Source organism: Crinia signifera, unplaced genomic scaffold, assembly GCF_055691185.1.
Source record: "Crinia signifera unplaced genomic scaffold, ASM5569118v1 HAP2_SCAFFOLD_255, whole genome shotgun sequence".
Classification (NCBI taxonomy): Eukaryota; Metazoa; Chordata; class Amphibia; order Anura; family Myobatrachidae; genus Crinia; species Crinia signifera.
In genome coordinates, this window is record NW_028142148.1 from 15131 (window position 1) to 41380 (window position 26250).

Consider the following 26250-nt stretch of genomic DNA (forward strand, 5'->3'; position numbering starts at 1 on the left):
ATGTTACATCTGCCCCTGCAGTGCAGCATGGTGTTACCCAGGTACTCAGTTACTGTCTGCTTCTGCATGTAGCCCAAACATAACTCTCTGCACATGTTACATCTGCCCCTGCAGTGCAGCATGGTGTTACCCAGGTACTCAGTTACTGTCTGCTTCTGCATGTAGCCCACACATACTGGACAGCTTTACTCTCACACTGTAATGTAGCTCTGAACTGGTACACACCCCTCCCACACCTAACTAACACATTTTACTTCTACCCCCTGCAGTGCAGCAAGGTTTTAAGGCTCCCATACAGTAGGACAAGTCGGACCTAGGACCTTATTCTAGACCATATGCTCACCTGCGGATTTGCACAATAGAGCGATGATCTGTGACTGTGCGTACATGTATATTGGTGCGAGCAGGCATGGCGTCATCCGGCTCACACCTAGCAGGGTGCCCAGCATTTCATGGTAATGTGGCGATGGTGCGGAGGGTGGGCAGCGGATGTCAGCTTTCTTCCCATACAGGGAGCATGCATAGAGGTGTGACTGGATCTGTATGGTAAACACCCATTCGCGCGGGCAGTGCGTACATGACACACAAAGCTGGGAATTTCGCAGCATGTCTCCCAGAATAAGGTCCCTAATTTCCCCTGCAGCTCCCCGGGAGAGGTCAAATATGATTAGGCACTTGATGTGCCATTTTATCACAGGAGGCGGGAGTCGGGTGGGGGGACTGCGAGAGGGTGGGGGGACTGCAAGAGAATAAAATATTACCCACTGAGCTCATTCACCCAATCAGCGGCTGGCTATTCATTTGCATGTACTTTGCGTCCCCAATTCCGGCTCCCCCCCCCCCCGCCTCTTTGTGTCCCCAATCCACCCCCCCCCCACCGCCTCTTTGTGTCCCCAATCCACCCCCCCCCCCACCGCCTCTTTGTGTCCCCAATCAGCCCCCCACCGCCTCTTCGTGTCCCCAATCCCGGCTCCCCCCACGGCCTCTCTGTGTCCTTATTCCCGGCTCCCCCCAGGGCCGGGAATTGGGACACAAAAGGCAGCTGGGGGAGGTCCAACCTCCTGACTCCGATTTGATGCGCACGGGACCGCGCATCGGGTCGGACAGGATGTCACACACATGAGATTTGTTCTGATTTATCGTCTCAGGTCAAATCTCACTTATGTATGGGGGACTTTACTCGAGTGCTCAGTTACTGCCTCTTTCACTTCACCTCAGAATCAGCCCCATTGTCTGTATGCATATAATAGAGGGCTGGATATTATGTTGGTACTGGGTGGGCAGCTAAGGGCACTGAGTAATAGGGAGTTTTCCTTCTTTTAAGGCAGAAGCGTCCGCTGGATATAGAGGAGTTGGCGAGGACACTGCCGGGGAGACAAGAGACGGAGCATGGTGTTCAGGTATAACAGTACGGGCGCTCTTCACAACGGCGTAGGGGGCTGCGCCCCCTTAATTTGTTTGTATTGTGAGAAATATGGTTAGAATTGTATGAAAGATGCCTGTATTGCAACTTGAGTTATAGGTGAAATGTGTTAAATAGAGAGCATATGATTTGGAAGGGGGGTGTATTGTTTTGTTTGTACTTGTGTACTAGCACGGCGCCCCGATAATTAGTCGCCTGATTTTTTAATCGCATTGCATGCCATACACCCGATGGCATGCGATGCAATGCGATTTTAACGCATATACGATATAAAATTGTATAAGCACCCTAATGGGTGCTTTTAAGCACCCTAATGGGTGCTTACAATGCTTAAATGCACCCCCATGCCACCCCCCAAGTATAAACATAAACCCGAAGCGTGGCGAGCGGCGGCGGTACACGTCCTACGACCTTTTCATACCCCCACTATCCACGTCGGCGTGGAGTTGATTTTATAAAGTGTGGCGAGCGCAGCGAGCCACCGAGCCTGAAGCGTGGTGAGTGGACGCGGATACCTGTGAAGGTATCCATGTCGTCTCGCTGCGCTCGCCATGCTTCGGGCCCGGTGGCTCGCTGCGCTCGCCACACTTTATAAAATCAACTCCACGCCGACGTGGATAGTGGGGGTATAAAAAGGTCGTAGGACGCGCACCGCCTCCCCTCGCGGGCTCGCTTGTATGCCATTTACAATGGCATACAATTTTAAAATTGTATGCCATTGTAGAACATCGGCCGATATCGCATCGCATGCAATATGGTCTGCGATGCGATGGGCTCCGTGTTAGTACACAAGTACCGTTTTGTTTAATTAAAAAGCGGTTACAGAGTAAAATGTACATTGATAGTGTGGAGGGTACAGTGACATTTGTGGGTGTGGGGGGGGATGTGTGTGTTGTTTAGGTGTGTAATAGTATAGTAGGGTGTTTTTGAGTCAGCGGCTCCCCACTGGCGGATGTCACGACACAGGAAAACAGTAGGCTGGGTAGTTATAGGGGTGTGTGGGCATAAGGGGGACTAAAGAGGAGGGTTGGGGACACTGTGCAGCTTCTGCCAGTGGGTGAGGTTCCAGCGTGGCAGCACAGGAGTACAGGACGGTGGCCCTGAGTCAGTGTCTCCTCTTACTGGATGGGAGTTAGGGTGCATGAGAGCAGGAGGCTGGGCGGTAAAGCATGATAGGGGAATGTGGGCAACACAGGGTGAGCGGGTCCACACTGGCGGAAGTTACGGGGCAGGAGAACAGGAGGCAGGGCAGTGATAGAGGTGTGTGGGCATGAGGGGTAGTAAAGGTTTTTGGCTGTTGCAGAGTAGGTATGGCCATTGGTGCAGACGCCATCGATGGTTGGCATTGATGGTGATTTTGCACCCTGCCATCGATAGTAGTAAAATATTACTTGGATAACCATCGATTGTTGTAGCTATCGATGGTCATCCATTATATCTGACTGAATAGGCCGTGGGTTAATCAGAACTCGGTGGCGGGACTTCCGGGTGTGGGGGGCGGAGCTATGCTCCGTGTCCCGGCACCTTAAAAAAAATTTGAAACTTGATCGGTTCTCCTTTGCCATCGATGTAGGGCAACCATCTGGTCCTCCCACATAGATGGCAAAAGTATTCAACATCGGCCATAAACCATTGAGGTGTGAATTGTGGGAGGTGGGGGTCGCGGGGGTCCGCGAATCGCAGGAGGGGTGCCGTGAAACACACAGGGGGGAACCGAATCGCGGGAAGGGGGTCGAGTGGGTCCGCGAATTGCGGGAGGGTGGGTTGTGGGGGTCCGTGAATCGAGGGAGGGGGGGGGGGCGCGAATTGCTGGAGGGGGGGTGCTGGTTAGTGGACATTACACTGTATAATATTATACATGTACGTGGCGGTTAGCGGATATTACTGTGTATAATATTATACATGTATGTGCCGGTTAGGGGACATTACTGTGTATAATATTATACATGTATGTGCCGGTTAGTGGACATTACACTGTATAATATTATACATGTATGTGGCGGTTAGGGGACATTACAGTGTATAATATTATACATGTATGTGCCGGTTAGCGGACATTACTGTGTATAATATTATACATGTATGTGCCGGTTAGTGGACATTACTGTGTATAATATTATACATGTATGTGCCGGTTAGGGGACATTACTGTGTATAATATTATACATGTATGTGGCGGTTAGGGGACATTACTGTGTATAATATTATACATGTATGTGCCGGTTAGGGGACATTACTGTGTATAATATTATACATGTATGTGCCGGTTAGGGGACATTACTGTGTATAATATTATACATGTATGTGCCGGTTAGTGGACATTACAGTGTATAATATTATACATGTTTGTGTCGGTTAGTGGACATTACTGTGTATAATATTATACATGTATGTGCCGGTTAGTGGACATTACACTGTATAATATTATACATGTATGTGCCGGTTAGTGGACATTACACTGTATAATATTATACATGTACGTGGCGGTTAGCGGACATTACTGTGTATAATATTATACATGTATGTGCCGGTTAGTGGACATTACTGTGTATAATATTATACATGTATGTGGCGGTTAGTGGACATTACTGTGTATAATATTATACATGTATGTGGCGGTTAGCGGACATTACTGTGTATAATATTATACATGTACGTGGCGGTTAGCGGACATTACTGTGTATAATATTATACATGTATGTGCCGGTTAGTGGACATTACTGTGTATAATATTATACATGTATGTGGCGGTTAGTGGACATTACAGTGTATAATATTATACATGTATGTGCCGGTTAGTGGACATTACAGTGTATAATATTATACATGTATGTGCCGGTTAGCGGACATTACTGTGTATAATATTATACATGTACGTGGCGGTTAGCGGACATTACTGTGTATAATATTATACATGTATGTGGCGGTTAGCGGACATTACACTGTATAATATTATACATGTATGTGCCGGTTAGCGGACATTACACTGTATAATATTATACATGTATGTGCCGGTTAGTGGACATTACACTGTATAATATTATACATGTATGTGCCGGTTAGTGGACATTACCGTGTATAATATTATAAATGTATGTGCCGGTTAGTGGACATTACTCTGTATAATGTTATACATGTATGTGCCGGTTAGTGGACATTACCGTGTATAATATTATACATGTATGTGCCGGTTAGTGGACATTACTCTGTATAATATTATACATGTATGTGCCGGTTAGCGGACATTACTCTGTATAATATTATACATGTATGTGCCGGTTAGCGGACATTACTGTGTATAATATTATACATGTATGTGCCGGTTAGCGGACATTACTGTGTATAATATTATACATGTATGTGCCGGCTAGCGGACATTACTGTGTATAATATTATACATGTATGTGGCGGTTAGTGGACATTACAGTGTATAATATTATACATGTATGTGCCGGTTAGTGGACATTACAGTGTATAATATTATACATGTATGTGCCGGTTAGTGGACATTACAGTGTATAATATTATACATGTATGTGCCTGTTAGTGGACATTACTGTGTATAATATTATACATGTATGTGGCGATTAGTGGACATTACTGTGTATAATATTATACATGTATGTGGCGGTTAGTGGACATTACTGTGTATAATATTATACATGTATGTGGCGGTTAGTGGACATTACTGTGTATAATATTATACATGTATGTGCCTGTTAGTGGACATTACTGTGTATAATATTATACATGTATGTGCCGGTTAGTGGACATTACTGTGTATAATATTATACATGTATGTTCCGGTTAGTGGACATTACTGTGTATAATATTATACATGTATGTGGCGGTTAGTGGACATTACTGTGTATAATATTATACATGTATGTGCCGGTTAGCGGACATTACTGTGTATAATATTATACATATATGTGGCGGTTAGGGGACATTACTGTGTATAATATTATACATGTATGTGCCGGTTAGTGGACATTACACTGTATAATATTATACATGTATGTGGCGGTTAGCGGACATTACTGTGTATAATATTTTACATGTATGTGGCGGTTAGCGGACATTACTGTGTATAATATTATACATGTATGTGGCGGTTAGCGGACATTACTGTGTATAATATTATACATGTATGTGCCGGTTAGTGGACATTACACTGTATAATATTATACATGTATGTGGCGGTTAGCGGACATTACTGTGTATAATATTATACATGTATGTGCTGGTTAGCGGACATTACAGTGTATAATATTATACATGTATGTGGCGGTTAGTGGACATTACTGTGTATAATATTATACATGTATGTGCTGGTTAGCGGACATTACTGTGTATAATATTATACATGTATGTGCCGGTTAGCGGACATTACTGTGTATAATATTATACATGTATGTGCTGGTTAGCGGACATTACTGTGTATAATATTATACATGTATGTGGCGGTTAGCGGACATTACTGTGTATAATATTATACATGTATGTGCCGGTTAGTGGACATTACAGTGTATACTATTATACATGTATGTGCCGGTTAGTGGACATTACACTGTATAATATTATACATGTATGTGGCGGTTAGTGGACATTACTGTGTATAATATTATACATGTATGTGCCGGTTAGTGGACATTACTGTGTATAATATTATACATGTATGTGCCGGTTAGTGGACATTACAGTGTATAATATTATACATGTATGTGGCGGTTAGTGGACATTACAGTGTATAATATTATACATGTATGTGCCGGTTAGTGGACATTACAGTGTATAATATTATACATGTATGTGGCGGTTAGCGGACATTACTGTGTATAATATTATACATGTATGTGGCGGTTAGCGGACATTACTGTGTATAATATTATACATGTATGTGCCGGTTAGTGGACATTACTGTGTATAATATTATACATGTATGTGCCGGTTAGGGGACATTACAGTGTATAATATTATACATGTATGTGGCGGTTAGCGGACATTACTGTGTATAATATTATACACGTATGTGGCGGTTAGCGGACATTACTGTGTATAATATTATACATGTATGTGCCGGTTAGGGGACATTAAACCTCTGAGCGTTTGATGCTCCCGCCATACTTTTACCCCTAAAGAGACTAAGAAACCCCACCCCCTTAAACGTCCTCCATCCCTCCCTTCCCTTTCCACCTGCTCACCTTTTTCCTGGAATAACCAAACAGTCATTTATTTATGGCGAATTAAAGGTCACATTTATTAATCAGATTGCCAATATAATCTTAATCACTTAGGTGGCAAAGAAAGCACTGCGGTCCACCAGCCCTCGAACGTAACTGAATCAAGCCGACCGTGGGGGGGAGCCCATGGACCCTTTCTCGCAACTGAAACCGGTAACCGACCTGGGTCCCCAGCTTGCCCCCCTAACGCAAGGCCTTTGGAGATCTGCACCCCCTTTATTGGGTGCCTCCGCTTCCTGGCGCCACACTTTGGCTGGCCCGCAGGTACTTCCGCCAACGCTAGGTTCTCAGAACCGTAGCCCGCCACCTTACCATGACCTTCCCTCACCCTATGACTCAAACCTTCATAACGACCCTCTGCACACAAATTACATAAAATTACCAACCACAGGAGACCCTCCGCTCAGGCAGGGTGTTAGCTATGCATCAATTCCTTTCTCCCAGACCTGATGTACTTGTAGCTAGCTGAGCACCACCTCCCGATGCATTTTATCTCTTTCTCCGAACACCCTGCTTCGAACGCTGTGGTGGCTGCGCCAATTCTAAAAGAGTGCGTACCATACTCCTTTTCCTGCCAACCGTTAGCCTTCACACATCACTTAAGCAGGATTTTAAATTGGTATACCGTGAGTGGGGACTCATCCGCGTGCGCCAAAAAGCCTCAGACCCTCCGTTACCCTCGTTGGCTCTGAGCGCCAAGTATTCTTTTACCAACCTAACGGGGCAGGTCTCTGGGTTGCTTCCTTCCTGCAATGCCACCCATTTTCCTTTGCCTTGTTGGTCTGTCTTAGACCTGTGTCGCTTGCAGGCCACCATCGTTCCGCTCACTGATACATTGCCCGCCAACATACCTGACCCCTTGCAAGCTTTTGATGCAGCCACCAGCTCGCTAACCCTAAATGCCCCATGGAATGCCATTGCGAATGCTGCCATGACCAATGCTGTTTCAAACACCCCTTTGCACATGTCTTTTGCTGCCGCCATGAGCTGCCCCAGCATTGTCTCTGTAATGGGCCGGCTAGTATCAGGTTCCGTTGGGCTCCGCCTGCCCCAACCTTTCATCATTCAGCTGATGGTAAAGCTCTTTGTAATGTCCTCCTCCCCTGCTACTTTTGTAAAGAAAGCAATGGCTGCCAGGGGTACCCTCGCTTGCGCCCTAGACTTCTCGTCTTTGTACATTCCCCACAGGAATTCTTTTTGCGCTTCGCTTTCCCGCTTACCCTCCTTTGCTGCTGTTTTCTTATGTTTCCCCCATTCCTCCCAAGCTGCCCTGTAGCTTCTCCATGTCACAGGCGCTATCGAGTCTTTCACCAGCTTGTTCCCGCCATCTTGACAACCTGCCATAAATGAGGTGGACATGTTAAACCTTGCAGCTGCGCATGAGGTGCCGCTTCCCACTTTCCCCTTGAGAGGGCATCCGCTATGGTGTTATCTACCCCTGGGATGCGCTTGGCGCGAAAGTTAATGTTGTGCCGCAGGCAAACCAATACCAAATGCCTTATCAGGTTGATCGCTGGTGGGGAGGAGGCACTCTGCCTGTTGACTGCCTGGACCACCCCCAGGTTGTCACACCAGAAGGATATTTCCTTGTTGGCTAACCTGTTACCCCACAACTCCAACACTACTATGATCGGGAACAGCTCTAGCAGCAGCATGTTCCTGGTCAGCCCTGCTCCGACCCAGCTCTGCGGCCACTGGGATGCGCACCATTCTCCCTCGAGATATGCCCCGAATCCCCAAAAACCCTGCTGCGTCGGTGTACAGCTGCAGCCTCTTGCTCGACACAGGCGGTGCCGGCAAGATGCGAATACCATTGAATACCCTTAGAAATGTCTCCCACATCAACATGTCTTCTCTGATTTCTGTTGTCAGCTTAATCAGATGACGCAGCTTACTTACCCCTGCTGTGGCCCTTTCCAGTTTCTGGCAGAAGATTCTGCCCATAGGGATAACCCTGCATGTGAAATTCAGTGACCCCCACAACGATTGGAGCTGTTTTAGTGTAATCTTGTTCGCTCTGGCATGCTCCCCAATCTGCCTCCTAATGCCAGCAACCTTGTCCTCTGGTAATCTACACAGCCTGTTGGTGGTATCTATTTCAATTCCCAGATACGGCAGTTTGTTCATAGGCCCGTCTGTTTTTTCCCGTTGCTATGGGAACCCCAAAAGTGTGGAACAGCGCCTGCGTGGATTTTAACAGCCGCTCGCATGTATCAGTGTTCACCTGGCTGACCATTAGAAAGCCATCCAGATAGTGCGCAATTGTCCTGCAGCCCGTCCCTGCCTCAACGCACCAGTGCAGGAACGTGCTGAATTTTTTTTTATTTTAAGAATGCACATGAAATGGCGCAACCCATGGGTAAGCATAGAGCCACATAGTAACTGCCCTTGAACTTAAGTCCCATGAATCCGTGACTATGTAGGTGAAGGGGGAGGAGCCTAAATGCTGATTAGATACTATCTTCCCCAATTGGGCCCCTACCCCGCAGCTGCGCACTATTCTGAGCGCATCTTCAAAAGACTGGTAAGCGACGCTGCACTGTTGCTTTTCCAAGGCGTCATTCGCTGATTTTCCTGCTGGGTAAGACATGTGATGGATGAGCCTGAATTTCCCGTGACCTGGCCATTTGGCATGCGCTTTGGACTCCCTGGGCTAACTCATCTCCGGCTGACCTGCAGCTTCTCCGTGCCGCTGTCACTAATGCTTTCTTCGCTATGGCGAATGTAAGACTCTTGCTACTTTATGCACCTACTAACACAACATGGGGGGAAATGTATGGGCCATTGGAACCTGGTTATACCATCAGTTTGCCACCACAATAGAACTCATTCCTGTCAAGAAAGAGTACATTTGCATACTACGCTTTCGGCATTTCCGTAGCTCAGCGTCCGTCCAGGTCATCAGCCTTCCGATCATTAGGCATCTGCAGGTGGAAGAGGAAGGGTTGCACTGCGAGGTGACATAAAACATGTTAGTTTGTACTGTGTGTAAATACGTTGCACCATGCAGCCTCCCAAAACATGAGCAATAATCCTATAATGCCACCTCCATGCATTCTCCTTTTTTCGTTTCCTACCCTGCCTCTATCCGTATACAAGTGACTGAATAGCTACCCCCATGGAAATTTGTAACGTTCCATTAAACCCCGTTGGCATTAGACATTTCACTAAGCTTGTTCAGTAAATAGTGCATTACCTTTGTTCTACATGACCATGACCGAGAACTTGTACTAAGCTTCCAAAGAAGGGGCTGTTATCCCTTGTATTAGCATAAAGGTTGTAAGATATTGCCACCACATTGCTGGCAGGTGCCTGCGCATAGTTCTCCTTGTACCCTTCTGATTCCTATACATAATGTGATCTACACCCTGCTCATGCTATTGCACCTATGACTCTTTTCCACCCATGTTACACAAAATGATTTTGCTGTGATTATTCTGCTTTGCTTATTCCATTTCCGAATTTCCAGCACATTCCACCTAATTGGCAAGCTAATGCGCACTGAGCGGTTACCTGCCCTGTGTAGTTATGCGTCCATCCATTTATTTATAATGCATAATCTGTTAAAGGGCCCATCTACTTTGCACCCAGCGTCAGCAGAATTACTTCCCTGCTAAGGCCAAGCATGTAACCCTTAAAAACTTAACTTACAAACTTAGTTGCTGTGAGAACTATGGTTCCACCCCTGTGCCCTAATTATATTCATTACTTCTTATACAATTGCATGAATTGACTTCACAAAATTCTAACATTAACGGATTTTGTATAAAGCAGCGGATTACCCAGCGCTTTTCAGGAAGTAACGTAAGGTTGTTCTGGCCTGCCAAAGATATAACAGTCTAATGAAGTAAAATGCTTATCATGCACAAACGTAATAAATTCAATTATTGATATCCTGTATACTATTATTATTGTACATACTAATTTGTATGCGACACCATATTATATTACTGACTGCAGCTTAATCTAACCTGATACAATATATCACTCCCCCATTCAGCAACATCTTTTTAATACTGTCTATTATACCCCTATGATGCCTTGCACGCTGAAAATTGCACCATATAATTAATTTTCTCTTTCAATGGTCCTGGTGACACAGCTCAACATTGGGATGTAGGAGGGTCCGTAGGAGCCAGGCACCTATCCTAAAGCTTTAGAGGGTAGGCTGCTCCCCTTCTGCATCCCAGACTCTTCAGTTCGTGTTAGGTGCCCACTGGAGTGGGTGCTATTCTAAAGGGCTGCGGGAGCAGCCGAAGGATTAGAGTAGTTAGGGTTTTTTATTATTTTATTAACTTTTCACTCTAGCTAGGTAGGCACAGTGTGAGGATTCTCATTAGTGAATCCTCACACTGCTAGCGCAGCAGGAGCTGACAGAAGCGGGTCCTGTCAGCTCGCTGTGCACAGGGGAGACGCTGTCTGGCCTCCCTGTGCAGCGCTTACAGCTTCTTTTAAGAAGCTGCCTGGGCTCCGGAGCGCTCTGAAACCGGCTTCACGCTAGGTGGGGATCATGGGGGACAGGTGCTCCGTGATGGCGGCAGCCAATTTCTGCGGAGCTTACACACTGAGCTCCTATATGAGAGGACAGCAGTGTGTTACAGGCATGTTCCAAGTGGTCCCCAGCTGAGGGGGAGATACTGGAACTAGGAGATCCTACTAAGGGAGCGGCTGTCTGGGGGTGGTGGGCGCCAAAAGTCACGGACCCCGCAGCAGCAGGGACTTGGTCTCTTCCCTCACTCTGTTTTGGCGCCATTCGGAACGCTTGCAGCGGAGCTGAGCTGGCTGACAGATCCTGACAGAGTGATTGGATTTCCTGGGCATCGCTTTCCCCATTCTGAAGACTACAGACAGCTAAGTGACTGAGTACATTGGCTCTGTGTAAACGCCTGTACATTTTGCGCTGTGACTGTGTTATTTGTGAACATCATGTCTGTGCATCAGTCTGTGGTTTTGGGGGAGGGAGCCCCAGATACATTGAGCGCTTGCAGTGTTTGTACACTGAAATTTATCCCTGAGCAGATGGCCAAGGGGGGCTTGTGTATTGCTTGCGCTGCTGTGAAACCCATGGGGAGTGAACCCCAGAGGGTAGAGCAATTGGAACCCGCGTGGGCCAGTGCCCTGGGCAGGTCTGTAAATGCTTTAGTGCAATTTCTGGACAGACAGAGTGATGTCTTGGTAGATACTCAGAGACCTATGTCATCATCTCAGCAGTCCTCTGGCTCCTTGCCTCTTACCCAGGCAGACCCTGCTTTCCTACAGGTGATGCAGGATACTGCTAAGGGGATTAACAGGTTTAGTGAATTGCTAGACAAGATTGATGTTGATGCTGTGGGGACCCCTAAAAGGTCTTACTCAGTGCCTTTAATGGTTGATGAGGAAGAGGGAGCATATGCAGACATTCCCTGGGAGCAGGGTGATGATTCTGAGGATTCCTCAGCCGCAGGGGTGGAGGATTTGATTACTGCTGTTAAACAGGCTTTAAATTTGTCTGTGGAAGATAAAACTCCTGCAAAAGGTGTATTTAAACGGCAGCGTAAGGAAGCTGTTACCTTCCCTTCAGATGAAGGTTTACAGGATTTATTGGAAGGGGCTTGGAAAACGCCCGCTAAAAGGCTGCAGATGCCTAAGAGATTCTTAAGTCTGTACCCCATGCCTGAGTCTCATGCGGATCTCTGGGAGAAAGTTCCAGTGGTTGATGCTTCTGTGGCACAGTTGTCAAAAGCTACTGTTTTACCAGTGCAAGGGGGAGCAGCTTTTAAGGACCCTGTAGACAAAAAGCTGGAGGGTAACCTAAAAGCAATATTTGAAGGGGTGGTATACACCCTACGTCCTCTGATTGCTTCAGCCTGGGTCTCTAAGGCCATGATTGTATGGGCCAATGATTTGTGCACTATTTTACATGCTGACCCTTGTGTGTTATTGCTTGCGGAGAAGCTGAAAGCAGCAGCAGAGTATGTGCTAGAGGCTGAGGAGGAAGCTCTCAAAATGGCTGCCAGAGTTTCCACAGTGTCTGTCAATGCCAGGAGAGTGCTCTGGCTTAAGGCTTGGGAGGCAGATAACGGGTCTAAGAAGGCCTTAGAAGCATTAGCTTTTAAAGGAAAGCTGTTATTTGGCTCTGAACTGGAGAAGATTATTAAACAGGCCACAGGTGGCAAAAGTACTTTCCTGCCTGCCCCTGCAGCCAAGCAGACATCAAGATTTTCTGCTTTCAGGCCGTCCTTTCGGCCCTCCTCTAGAGGAGGTGTGTCCTTTCGAGGACAGTCTTTTAGGGGAAAGTTTCAGTCCTCCAGGGGTAAGGCCCCAAAGTCAAAATTTGGTTCCTTTCATAAGAAACCAAACACCAAAGGAGAGGACAAACCCTCCGCATGACTGCCAGGGGATTTGCCCGGCGGTGGTCAAGGTGGGGGGGGGGGGCGTCTGTCACAGTTCAGGGACGCATGGGCATTGTTAGACCAGGATTCCTGGGTATTAGATATTATATCCCAGGGTTACAGAATTCCCTTCAAAGGTCTTCCTCCGAGAAGATTCATTCCCACCCCACTACCAAAGGAGGCTCGGCTCCGTGCGGCTCTCTTGGGAGCGGCTCACTCTCTTTTAGAGAAGGGTGTGGTGATCCCGGTCCCCAGAGCGGAGTGGAAAAGAGGCTTTTATTCCACTCTGTTTCTGGTGCCCAAACCAGACGGGTCTTTCAGACCGATTCTGAATTTAAAGTCACTAAATGTCCATTTGTGGGTAGACCATTTCAAAATGGAGTCTCTACGGTCAGTGCTTCTAAGCCTGGACCAGGGAGAATTTTTGGCGTCCATGGATGTCCAGGACGCGTACCTTCATGTCCCTATACACCCAGAACATCAGGCTCTGTTGAGGTTTGCGATAGGAGACCTGCACTTGCAATTCCAGGCGTTGCCCTTCGGACTGGCCACAGCGCCAAGGGTATTCACCAAGATAATGTCTGTAATGGCGGCTGTGCTTCGACTGAGGGGAATCACGGTGATCCCATATTTGGACGACCTGCTGTTCAAAGCGGAGTCAGCAGACATGTTGCAGAGTCACTTGGCAGAAGCCATCAATTTTTTGCAGGCTCACGGCTGGCTTTTAAACTTACAAAAGTCTCAGTTGGTGCCGTCACAGAGACTCCAATTCCTGGGAGTGGTTCTGGATACCCACCTACATCGGGTATTTTTACCAGAGGCAAAGGCCAGGGATCTGGCTGCCTTGGTCCAGGAGATTCTCGGCTCTCGGAGCACATCAGTATGGAGGTGCCTCAAGCTGCTGGGGAAGATGGTGGCGTCTTTCGAGACGTTGCAGTTCGCCAGGTTCCACTCTCGAGTATTCCAGTGGAACATTTTGACGACTTGGTCAGGAAACACGCAAACCATGAAGTCGGTACAGATAGTGTTGTCTTCAGAAACTCGATCCTCCCTGAAATGGTGTACAGAGGTGTATTCCCTTCAGTGGGGTCGGTCCCTGCAGTCCTGGAGCTGGCTGGTAGTCACTACCGATGCCAGTCTCAGGGGCTGGGGGGCAGTAGTCTTGGACCTGCGTCTGCAAGGCTTGTGGACCCCAGAGGAGTCTGCCTTACCGATCAACATCTTGGAACTGAGAGCTGTGTGGAAGGTGATTTCTCTGACGGGAGAAAGGTTACAGAGGCTCCCTTTAAGGATTCAGACCGACAACGCCACAGCTGTAGCATATCTGAATCACCAGGGAGGCACACGCAGCAAGCTGGCTATGTGGGAGGTGTCCCGAATCTTCTTGTGGGCGGAACAGAATGTTCCAGCATTATCAGCAATATTCATACCAGGAGTGGGGAATATAGAGGCCGACTTCCTGAGCAGGGAGGAGCTGATGGAAGGGGAATGGAGCCTGAACCCACAAGTATTTCACCAGATTACAATGAGGTGGGGAACCCCGGATGTGGACCTGATGGCATCCAGGTTCAACCATCAGGTACCCAGGTTTTATGCCAGGACGAGGGATCCACGGGCAGAAGCAGTGGATGCCATGACTATACCCTGGGAGGGGAATCTTCTTTATGTTTTTCCACCAGTTCCAATGCTGGCAAGAGTGTTGAAAAAGATACAGGCCCAGACAATTTCAGTAATTTTAGTGGCCCCAGATTGGCCAAGGAGGTCCTGGAACTCGAGGCTTCAGAGATTGTCTGTGGACTCGTGGCGTCTACCTCTGAGGTCAGACCTTCTAAGACAAGGACCGATCAACCATCTGGATTCAGCTCTATTAATTTTGACGGCCTGGTTGTTGAAACCGCCATTTTGAGGAATAAAGGATTCTCAGAGGCGGTGGTTAACACAATGATTAAAGCCAGAAAGTCAGTGTCTTCGGCAAATTATTATAGAGTCTGGAAGACCTATATTCGATGGTGTGAAAGACAGAAGTCACACACATCACGCTTTAAATTGGCAAAATTGTTGGAGTTTTTGCAGGATGGCTTTTCCTCTGGGTTAAGCCTTCAGTCACTCAAAGTACAGATCTCGGCCTTGTCAATTTACTTCCAAAGAAGGATTGCATTATTACCGGAAGTACAGACCTTCCTGCAGGGGGTGTCCCGATTGAAACCTCCCTACAAACAACCAGTAGCACCATGGGATTTATCTCTGGTTTTGGAGTGTCTTCAGAAGGCACCTTTTGAACCATTAAGGTCGGCTGACCTTAAATTCCTTACATGGAAACTGGTATTTTTGTTGGCAGTGGCGTCAGCAAAAAGAGTATCGGAGTTGGGAGCATTGTCATGCAAGTCTCCCTTCCTTATATTTCATGATGATAGGGCTGTCCTTCGGACAGTACCCCAATTTTTACCAAAAGTAGTCTCTGCTTTTCATCTAAATCAGGAGATAGTTCTGCCTGTGTTTCAACCCCAGAGGGTTCAAGGAAAAGGGACAAATTGAGGAATTTGGATGTTGTGCGCGCCTTGCGCGTTTATGTGGACAGAGTTAAGAGTGTCAGAAAGACTGACACCTTGTTAGTTTTGTATGACATACACAAAATTGGTTGGCCTGCTTCTAAGCAGACCATTGCTAGGTGGTTGCGCTCTGTTATAGCGTTTGCATATACTAAAGTTGGTAGGCCTGTACCGGCCAGGATTAATGCGCATACCACCAGGTTGGTTGCCACCTCTTGGGCGGTTCGACATGGGGCAACAGCTGAGCAGGTTTGCAGGGCTGCCACTTGGTCATCTGTTCATACCTTTGCCAAATTCTATAGGTTCCATGAGTTCGCGTCGGAGGACGCATCATTCGGGCGAGCAGTGATGAGAGCTGCAGACCTGAGCGTACCCACCCAAAGGACCGGCTCTGGAACGTCCCAATGTTGAGCTGTGTCACCAGGACCATTGAAAGAGAAAAAGGGATTTTTGTAAGAACTTACCGTTCGAATCCCTTTCTCTGATATGGTCCTGGTGACACAGCGATCCCTCCCTTACGCTCAGTAAGTATGCCAGGTTCATGATGTTTCATGTTATATGGTTAAAAGTTATTTTTGAAAAATGTGCATATAATTTGTGCAGGCGTTTGTACTGAGTTAATGTATTCCAGTGGCTTTGAAAGATTGAACTGAAGAGTCTGGGATGCAGAAGGGGAGGAGCCTACCCTCTAAAGCTTTAGGATAGGTGCCTGGCTCCTACGGACCCTCCTACATTCCAATGTTGAGCTGTGTCACCAGGACCATATCAGAGAAAGGGATTCGAACGGTAAGTTCTTACAAAAATCCCTTTTTCCTGCATTATATTAACTTTAAAAAAACAAACAAACATGCGTTCCCATATTTGCATATCTAAACATATGCTTTGTCATATCCTAATAACACTGCTATGCAATATTGTATTATGTTACCGAAAACTGTATGTTATTCCCCAGGGCCTAGTACATATGATATGAAACAACTCAGCTCTACAAATGCTCATCTATAATCACACATTTCATGTATTTCATAATATTGCCCGAATTCTGCATTTGTTTATCATTGCTAGGCAGCCTGCTGACTCCATTGTATGCTCTGCCTGGTGGGAGGAGTAGATGAATGGATTGTAGTGAAAGGAGATCTTTATTAGGTGCTTTTATTCCTTAGGGCAGTGGTTCCCAAACTGTGTGCCGTGGCTCCCAGGTGTGCCGCGGAGCACTTGCAGGGGTGCCCTGGGTTGGTGGTCCAGGACAAATTCAAATGATATATGGTCAAAGTAATAAGGAAAATCAGTACTTGTGACTTCCAATTATAACATGTGGATAAACAGAAGTGAATCATGTTCCTCATTTCTCACATAACTGGACCTAAGGAGGACATATAAGCGCAACTTATTTAATTTAATATTTTTTTCTGAAGTTCTTGGTATCTCATTTTTTGCCTAGGGGTGCCATGAAAAATAATCTGATACTCTAGGGTGCCGTGATCCAAAAAAGTTTGGGAACCACTGCCTTAGGGGAAAGTCGCCCTGCATAATATAAAACATGTGATACAATTCTATCTACATTAAAGATTGAATTCATAAAATTACAGAGACATTGGGAGTTTGTAACAGCAGATTGCAGCAGGGTAGCAGGGTGCAGAATATGGAATTAAGTAAAAGAATAAGAAGGAATACTTACAAAAAATATTCCTAGATACTTATCAGAATATTTCTGTATCATTCCTCTGCTGCTTCCTGGATGTTCTTGCTGGACAATCCTTTGTGCATCACCAGTTGCTATTTCTGATGCTCCCCCCATACCTGTCCTATATGGGTATACGCCCCCGGGGAGGGGCCTCCTCCCAATAGCTCTATCCTACCTTCCCCCTACTTTACTCCCCCTATCTCTTCCCTGCTATCTTCTTGCCCCCTTCCTAATACCAGCAAGACAATGGGGCACACCTCCTGGCTTTGGGAGCCCAGACTAATAGTTTATGGTCTCTCCCGGCTAGTCGCTGCTCGCTCCTATTACAGTGTATAATATTATACATGTATGTGCCGGTTAGCGGACATTACAATGTATAAGCTTATTGAAGATTTATTTGTATGCCTTTCAGCGAATTTATGAAATAAACATTTTTATTTAACAAATGACCAGCGCATCGTGTAGTTTTTATGACGTGTCATTGGGAGCAGTAGAACGCGCTGATGTGGGGAACTTATATATCGCTATCCCAGCAGTTTACATGTTGTATAAAACACACAGACGCTGCTTCTTCGCATCATCGTTTACATCAAGTTCCTGCAGCTGAGGATTCAAGATGCACAGAACAGACTGATTCCACACAGCAGCCACAAGTGTAAGCGGGGCAATGTCACAGGGTGGGTGGAAAAGGGAAGTTATGTGATGATGAGAGGGGGGCAGTTATGTGATGTAGTGGGCGGAGGGGGTCAGTTATGTGACAGGATGGGCGGAAGGGGGGTAGTTATGTGATGCAGTGGGTGGAAAGGGGCAGTTTTGTGATGTAGTGGGTGGAGGGGGGCAGTTATGTGACAGGATGGGCGAAAGGTGGGTAGTTATGTGACAGGGTGGGCGGAGGGGGCAGTTATGTGACAGGGTGGGTGGAGGGGGTCATTTATGTGACGGGGTGGGCGGAAGGGGCAGTTATGTGACGGGGTGGGTGGAGGGGGCAGTTGTGTGACGGGTTTGGCGGAGGGGGCAGTTATGGGACTGGGTGGAGGGGGGCAGTAATGTGAGATAGTGGGTTGAGGAAGTTATGTGATGTTGTGAGATGAGAGGGGCAGTAATGTGACAGTGGGTGGAGAGAGGGACAGTTATGTGATGTGGAGGGGGGCAGTTATGTGATGTAGGGGGGGGCTTTTAAGTGACAGGGTGGGCAAAGGGGGGCAGTTATGTGACGGTGGGCTGAAGGGGCAGTTATGTGACAGTGGGTGGAGAGAGGGACAGTTATGTGATGTAGTGGGTGGAGGGGGGGCTTTTAAGTGACAGGGTGGGCAAAGGGGGGCAGTTATGTGACAGGGTGGGCTGAAGGGGCAGTTATGTGACAGGGTGGGAGGAGCGGGTCAGTTATGTGACGGTGGGCTGAAGGGCAATTCTGTGACGGGCGGAGAGGGGCAGTTATGTGGCGGGGTGGGTGGTGGGGTAGGGCAGTTATATCATAGGGTGGGTGTAGTTATGTTACAGGGTGGGCGGAGGGGGGCAGTTATGTGGCGGGGGGGGTGGTGGGGTAGGGCAGTTATATCATAGGGTGGGTGTAGTTATGTTACAGGGTGGGAGGAGGGGGGCAGTTATATCATAGGGTGGGTGTAGTTATGTTACAGGGTATGTTACAGGGTGGGCGGAGGGGGGCAGTTATGTGGCCGGGGGGTTGTGGGGTAGGGCAGTTATATCACAGGGTGGGTGTAGTTATGTTACAGGGTGGGCGGAGGGGGGCAGTTATGTGGCGGGGGGGGTGGTGGGGTAGGGCAGTTATATCATAGGGTGGGTGTAGTTATGTTACAGGGTGGGCGGAGGGGGGCAGTTATGTGACAGGTTGGGCTGAGAGGGGCAGTCAGTGCTTAGTTAGTGTGCACCAGGATTCGGGGAGTGACAGCGGATGGTGTGAGTGCAGGAGACAGTTGGGAGGGTGGTGGAGACTGTGATAATTAACTGTCCACACAACGCTAATATGTTGTATTATCACTGCAGCCTTCTTGCCCCTGTGGATCCCAAGATGTCCGGCTTATGTTACCCGCAAGCGAGGAAAGTGTCTCCCCAGACCCACTAAGAGATGTCGGCCACAGGGTGAGATGTCCATGTATTCCTGCTGTGTATATGAGACCCGGGGAATCCTGTGAGATGCCTGCGCCCATCTGGGCGTCTTTGTCCTCTAGGGATTTAGGAGCCCATTTATCATATTATATTTGCGTCAGATTCCCCGAAAACCCTAGTTTATGGGGAATCTCTGATACCCTGTCCCACTCACCGCCGCATCCCCCATAGGTATCTGTGTACCAATACCGGGAAGCATCAGGACCTGGGGCTACCATTGCAGTCTATGGGCTACTTACTGCAGAACCCCGGGCACCCGGCCTTTCGGAGCCCCAGTCCCTATGTCACCATTCAAGGCCTGAGAAACACTTACCATCCATCTCAGAGACTCTCTCCTGTGGTGTTGTGCCGGCTGCATGCGACAGCTCCGCAGTGTCATCCCGGTGGGTGTCGTGGACGCAGCCTCTCTGCCGGCGCTCTCCAGTATGTGTTTGCTCAGATAAGTTACAGGCCTATTCCAATTCCCAGCATGGGCGCAGCCATATTGGTTTTACCCACATGATATTTCTCAGTCAAGCCTGAACAAGCCATTCTGACATCACCCTGCAACAACCAATCCACTGCACTCCCTATAAATATGCTGAAGCTGGGCAATGGTGTTCTTAGGGTAACAGCGTCTCCAGTTGCTCCTGAGTGATTCCTACTTTCTACAGTACTTTCAGCCTGACGTCCTCCTGTGTCCAGACAGGGAATTGCCTTGGTCTCATCCAGGTTTATTGTGTCTAACATCGGTTCCTGTTCACCATCGTGATACCATCGCTCATAAGCCTTCACTGCTCAGTTCTATTGCTAGTTGCTCTTGTACCCTGTAGCCACCTGCTCATAGTGTCATCATCGATATTACCACCATCAGTGCATAACATCGGTTGTAGCCATCATCGGTGGACCTCTCATGTGTCTGAATTAGTGGTACTTGCTTGAGCCTTATACTTATCTGTGTTTCCTCTGTGTATCCTCCACCATCGAGGGCCAACATCGTTGAGGACGATTCCTATCTCCAACATTGTATTCATCATCTCACTTACCTGTTCCCTCCTGGTTCCAGTCCTCCATTGATTCCATCCGAGCTCCTGGCAGTCACACCTTCTCCAGTTCTCCATTCATGTGGTCCCAGCTTCCATTTCACTCCAGCCCCAGACCAGAGACACCCTGTGCCTGCTTCTTACTGCAGAGCACCGATAGGACCGCATGTGTACATGTGATCCTGGGTAGTAAGATCCTCAGTTGTTACAAAAGAAGAAGAAGGGACTGTTAACAGGAGCGCACAAACAATATTAAAATGTAACTTTTATTTTTCAATATTTTAAGACTCCCTTATAATATATCCTCTGGGGGATAACAGTGAAATCAGTAAGAATTAAAATCACATACATAGGCCCTTATTCTGATCGATGCGGATATTCCCGCTTGCGTACGGGCCGCCGATGTTTATCTTCTGCGCATGTGCAGAGGTCACTCTGCGCATGTGCAGGCGATTTCGCCGCAAGGATTCTCTATACGCCGCACAGGGGGCGTGAGGGGCTACTTATCCTCATTACCCTATGCATACGCCCCGCGTTTCATGGGCGTTCCCATGCAAACGCGGGGCGTATGCATGGTAATGAGGCCGTGACGCGTGGGTACGGGGCGGGCATCTGACATCGCCGGATGTCAGCTGCCCGCCCCCATACAAGATTTCACACGGACAAGTGTCCGTGTGGTCTTGTGTTGCGGGACCTGGTGGAGCGTGCGGCCCTGCATTCGATGTTCGGCGACCATCGAATGCAGGGGCTGCTCCCACCATGGAGGAGGCGTATCCCCGTACAATTTCATGCGGATCGCCACATATCCGCGTACGGACGGCCGTGGCGATCCGTATGGAAGGCGGGGATTCGCCTGCACGGTCGGAGCCGCATATGCGGCTCCGGCCGCACCAACCAGAATAAGGGCCATAGTTACACAGAATGTGTATCATAGTGAAATTAAGAGAAGGAAAATGTGTTAAAATACAAATGTCACTGAAAGATGTCTTAAATTATTCAGCATGGATTGGTGTCAGTAATGGAGTATTTAGTAGATCTGGGCTATTTGTGTAACCTGGATGCAAGGTTTTTGGGGCCTTCTACTGGCTAGATAACCAAGTATAGATCTCACCCCGTATACAGAGGTGTGTTTCGTTTCCTGGTAATCACTGCCCTCTACTTATATATGTCTCAGGACAATATTTGGGGCTTTACTGGTATATAGTAGATCCGGGCTAGTTATTACTGTGCGAGATACTACTGCGGTTTCTCCTGTAACAATAAAGGTTACAGCGCCCAGTAGGTGGCAATAAAGCCTGTATATTCCATATATGGTGTGAGACACACAGGAGTATAAATACCCAGTAGGTGGCAATAAAGCCTGTATATTCCATATATGGTGTGAGACACACAGGAGTATAAATACCCAGTAGGTGGCAATAAAGCCTGTATATTCCATATATGGTGTGAGACACACAGGAGTATAAATACCCAGTAGGTGGCAATAAAGCCTGTATATTCCATATATGGTGTGAGACACACAGGAGTATAAATACCCAGTAGGTGGCAATAAAGCCTGTATATTCCATATATGGTGTGAGACACACAGGAGTATAAATACCCAGTAGGTGGCAATAAAGCCTGTATATTCCATATATGGTGTGAGACACACAGGAGTATAAATACCCAGTAGGTGGCAATAAAGCCTGTATATTCCATATATGGTGTGAGACACACAGGAGTATAAATACCCAGTAGGTGGCAATAAAGCCCCTATATTCCATATATGGTGTGAGACACACAGGAGTATAAATACCCAGTAGGTGGCAATAAAGCCCGTATATTCCATATATGGTGTGAGACACACAGGAGTATAAATACCCAGTAGGTGGCAATAAAGCCCCTATATTCCATATATGGTGTGAGACACACAGGAGTATAAATACCCAGTAGGTGGCAATAAAGCCCGTATATTCCATATATGGTGTGAGACACACAGGAGTATAAATACCCAGTAGGTGGCATTTAAACCCCATATTTGTGTGGTGAATATCCAGTACTGTGGTTTCTCACCAAATGATAATTAGACGGAACCAAACACATACCAGTGTAAGGTCCACAGAAGCTGGAGCATTTAGTAGGTGGCAATAAAAAGCCTCTGTACTGTCCAGTGAATATAAAACACTGGTATCTCACACAGTAATAACTAGCCTGGATCTACTATAACGAAACGAAACACACCTCTGTATACGAGGTGAGATCTATACTTGGTTATCTATCCAGTAGCATCCAAATAGCCCAGATCTACTAAATACTCCATTACTGACACCAATCCATGCTGAATAATTTAAGACATCTTTCAGTGACATTTGTATTTTAACACATTTTCCTTCTCTTTATTTCACTATGATACACATTCTGTGTAACTATGTATGTGACTTTAATTCTTACTGATTTCACTGTTATCTCCTAGAGGATATATTATAAGGGAGTCTTAATATATTGAAAAATAAAAGTTAAATTTGAATATTGTTTGTGCGCTCCCGTTAACAGTCCCTTCTTCTTTTGTAACTCATGATAACCCCTGACTGTTGGGAACTGCACCCCATAACTGATAAAGAATTCACTTTGGGGAGCCAAACCTTTCTCAAATTTCAGTGTGCATATATCTAGCTCCCAAAAAGAGCAACTATCTTTTGTAGTAAGATCCTCCCCAGATAGCACCATATATGGGTTATTTTGTAAATGGACCCCTTTATCACTCACCTGCCCCACCTGCGGGGTGTAGGGTGAGATGCAGTACAGCATGTGTGACCGGGGACTGTGGCTATGTATGTGTAGCTGACACCTGGTTATATATGTAGTTATCCTCCGGTCACCTACATTACAGGTTAAGGGGAAATCCATCTTACACCAGGGTTGCCTACCCTCCGGGATTGGCCGGGAGGGTCACATAAATCGGGTCCACCCCTCCCAACCCCCCGGAAAGGTGGGCAAACCTCCCGGTTTCCCCCGTGCCCACCCATCCTGTTGTTTAAATACTATAACTGGGTGCTTAAATTCTGCAATTTGCGGCTTTTCGGGAGGGGCAGGGCTAAATTACACCATTTTAGCCCCATCCCCTCATCGGAGACCCGCAAATCCCAGTATTTGCTGGACTGGGGCGGATGCTTGATGATGTCGATATCAGGCCCCGCACTTCTGCTGACAGTCTCCTCTCTGAAGAAGAAACGCCTCAGGCTAAGCCATTATTCCTGTTGGATTGTGGAACATTTACATTGGATTATCCCACTTGCACCAGCTCTCCCCAAACCGACACGTGGTCACCACTGGATACATCAATTTGGGATACCATCACCAGGCCTAATTTCGGGAGCCTATCCCTAACGTGAGATATACCATCTGTCTTTCACGAGAGGATACAATAAGCACAAGACCTCCATTTTTTTATTGATACATTTATCTCAATATATGAGACTTATTAAAACTTTTTATGTGATACCCAATTGATCATAATAGATTGTATTTTAAACCAGTAACATAATTACATTTGAGCGCTCCACAAACCCACCGTCTCCTCTCCGGAAGAGGGGACTGTAAAAGTCGGCAACCCTGTCTTATACATGGGAATAACACCGAGGAGGGATATAGATAGTAGGCAGTGTACATGGGAATAACACCGAGGAGGGATATAGATAGTAGGCAGTGTACATGGGAATAACACCGAGGAGGGATATAGATAGTAGGCAGTGTACATGGGAATAACCCCGAGGAGGGATATAGATAGTAGGGAGTGTACATGGGAATAACACAGAGGAGGGATATAGATAGTAGGGAGTGTACATGGGAATAACACGAGGAGTGATATAGATAGTAGGCAGTGTACATGGGAATAACCCCGAGGAGGGATATAGATAGTAGGCAGTGTACATGGGAATAACACAGAGGAGAGATATAGATAGTAGGGAGTGTACATGGGAATAACACAGAGGAGGGATATAGATAGTAGGCAGTGTACATGGGAATAACACCGAGGAGGGATATAGATAGTAGGCAGTGTACATGGGAATAACACAGAGGAGGGATATTAATAGTAGGGAGTGTACATGGGAATAACCCAGAGAAGGGATATAGATAGTAGGGAGTGTACATGGGAATAACACAGAGGAGGGATATAGATAGTAGGCAGTGTATATGGGAACAACACCGAGGAGGGATATAGATAGTAGGCAGTGTATATGGGAATAACACCGAGGCGGTATATAGATAGTAGGCAGTGTACATAGGAATAACGCTGAGGAGGGATATAGATAGTAGGCAGTGTACATGGGAATAACACCGAGGAGTGATATAGATAGTAGGCAGTGTACATGGGAATAACACCGAGGAGTGATATAGATAATAGGCAGTGTACATGGGAATAACACCGAGGAGGGATATAGATAGTAGGGAGTGTACATGGGAATAACGCCGAGGAGGGATATAGATAGTAGGCAGTGTACATGGGAATAACGCCGAGGAGGGATATAGATAGTAGGCAGTGTACATGGGAATAACGCCGAGGAGGGATATAGATAGTAGGAAGTGTACATGGGAATAACACCGAGGAGGGATATAGATAGTAGGGAGTGTAATGGGAATAACACCGAGGAGGGATATAGATAGTAGGCAGTGTACATGGGAATAACGCCGAGGAGGGATATCGATAGTAGGGAGTGTACATGGGAATAACACCGAGGAGGGATATAGATAGTAGGGAGTGTACATGGGAATAACACCGAGGAGGGATATAGATAGTAGGGAGTGTACATGGGAATAACCCAGAGGAGGGATATAGATAGTAGGCAGTGTACATGGGAATAACACGAGGAGGGATATAGATAGTAGGCAGTGTACATGGGAATAACACGAGGAGGGATATAGATAGTAGGCAGTGTACATGGGAATAACCCCGAGGAGGGATATAGATAGTAGGCAGTGTACATGGAAATAACACAGAGGAGGGATATAGATAGTAGGCAGTGTATATGGGAATAACCCCGAGGAGGGATATAGATAGTAGGCAGTGTACATGGGAATAACACAGAGGAGGGATATAGATAGTAGGCAGTGTATATGGGAATAACACCGAGGAGGGATATAGATAGTAGGCAGTGTATATGGGAATAACACCGAGGCGGGATATAGATAGTAGGCAGTGTACATGGGAATAACGCTGAGGAGGGATATAGATAGTAGGCAGTGTACATGGGAATAACACCGAGGAGTGATATAGATAGTAGGCAGTGTACATGGGAATAACACCGAGGAGTGATATAGATAGTAGGCAGTGTACATGGGAATAACGCCGAGGAGGGATATAGATAGTAGGCAGTGTACATGGGAATAACGCCGAGGAGGGATATAGATAGTAGGCAGTGTACATGGGAATAACGCCGAGGAGGGATATAGATAGTAGGGAGTGTACATGGGAATAACACCGAGGAGGGATATAGATAGTAGGGAGTGTACATGGGAATAACCCAGAGGAGGGATATAGATAGTAGGGAGTGTACATGGGAATAACCCCGAGGAGGGATATAGATAGTAGGGAGTGTACATGGGAATAACCCAGAGGAGGGATATAGATAGTAGGCAGTGTACATGGGAATAACCCAGAGGAGGGATATAGATAGTAGGCAGTGTACATGGGAATAACCCCGAGGAGGGATATAGATAGTAGGCAGTGTACATGGGAATAACCCAGAGGAGGGATATAGATAGTAGGCAGTGTACATGGGAATAACACAGAGGAGGGATATAGATAGTAGGCAGTGTACATGGGAATAACACAGAGGAGGGATATAGATAGT

At 46.9% G+C, this 26250-nt stretch overlaps 1 protein-coding gene across 1 annotated transcript in view; it reads left to right on the plus strand.

Moving 5' to 3' along the window:
• The first annotated feature begins 1328 nt into the window (after positions 1-1328).
• The window catches only part of LOC146054581 (uncharacterized), a 74856-nt gene continuing 49934 nt past the window's right edge, over positions 1329-26250 (plus strand). The window contains exons 1-3 of the mRNA XM_083168074.1: positions 1329-1400; positions 17832-17925; positions 19275-19370. The gene's annotated coding sequence lies outside the window, so the exon portion shown is untranslated. The remainder of the gene's footprint in view (positions 1401-17831; positions 17926-19274; positions 19371-26250) is intronic.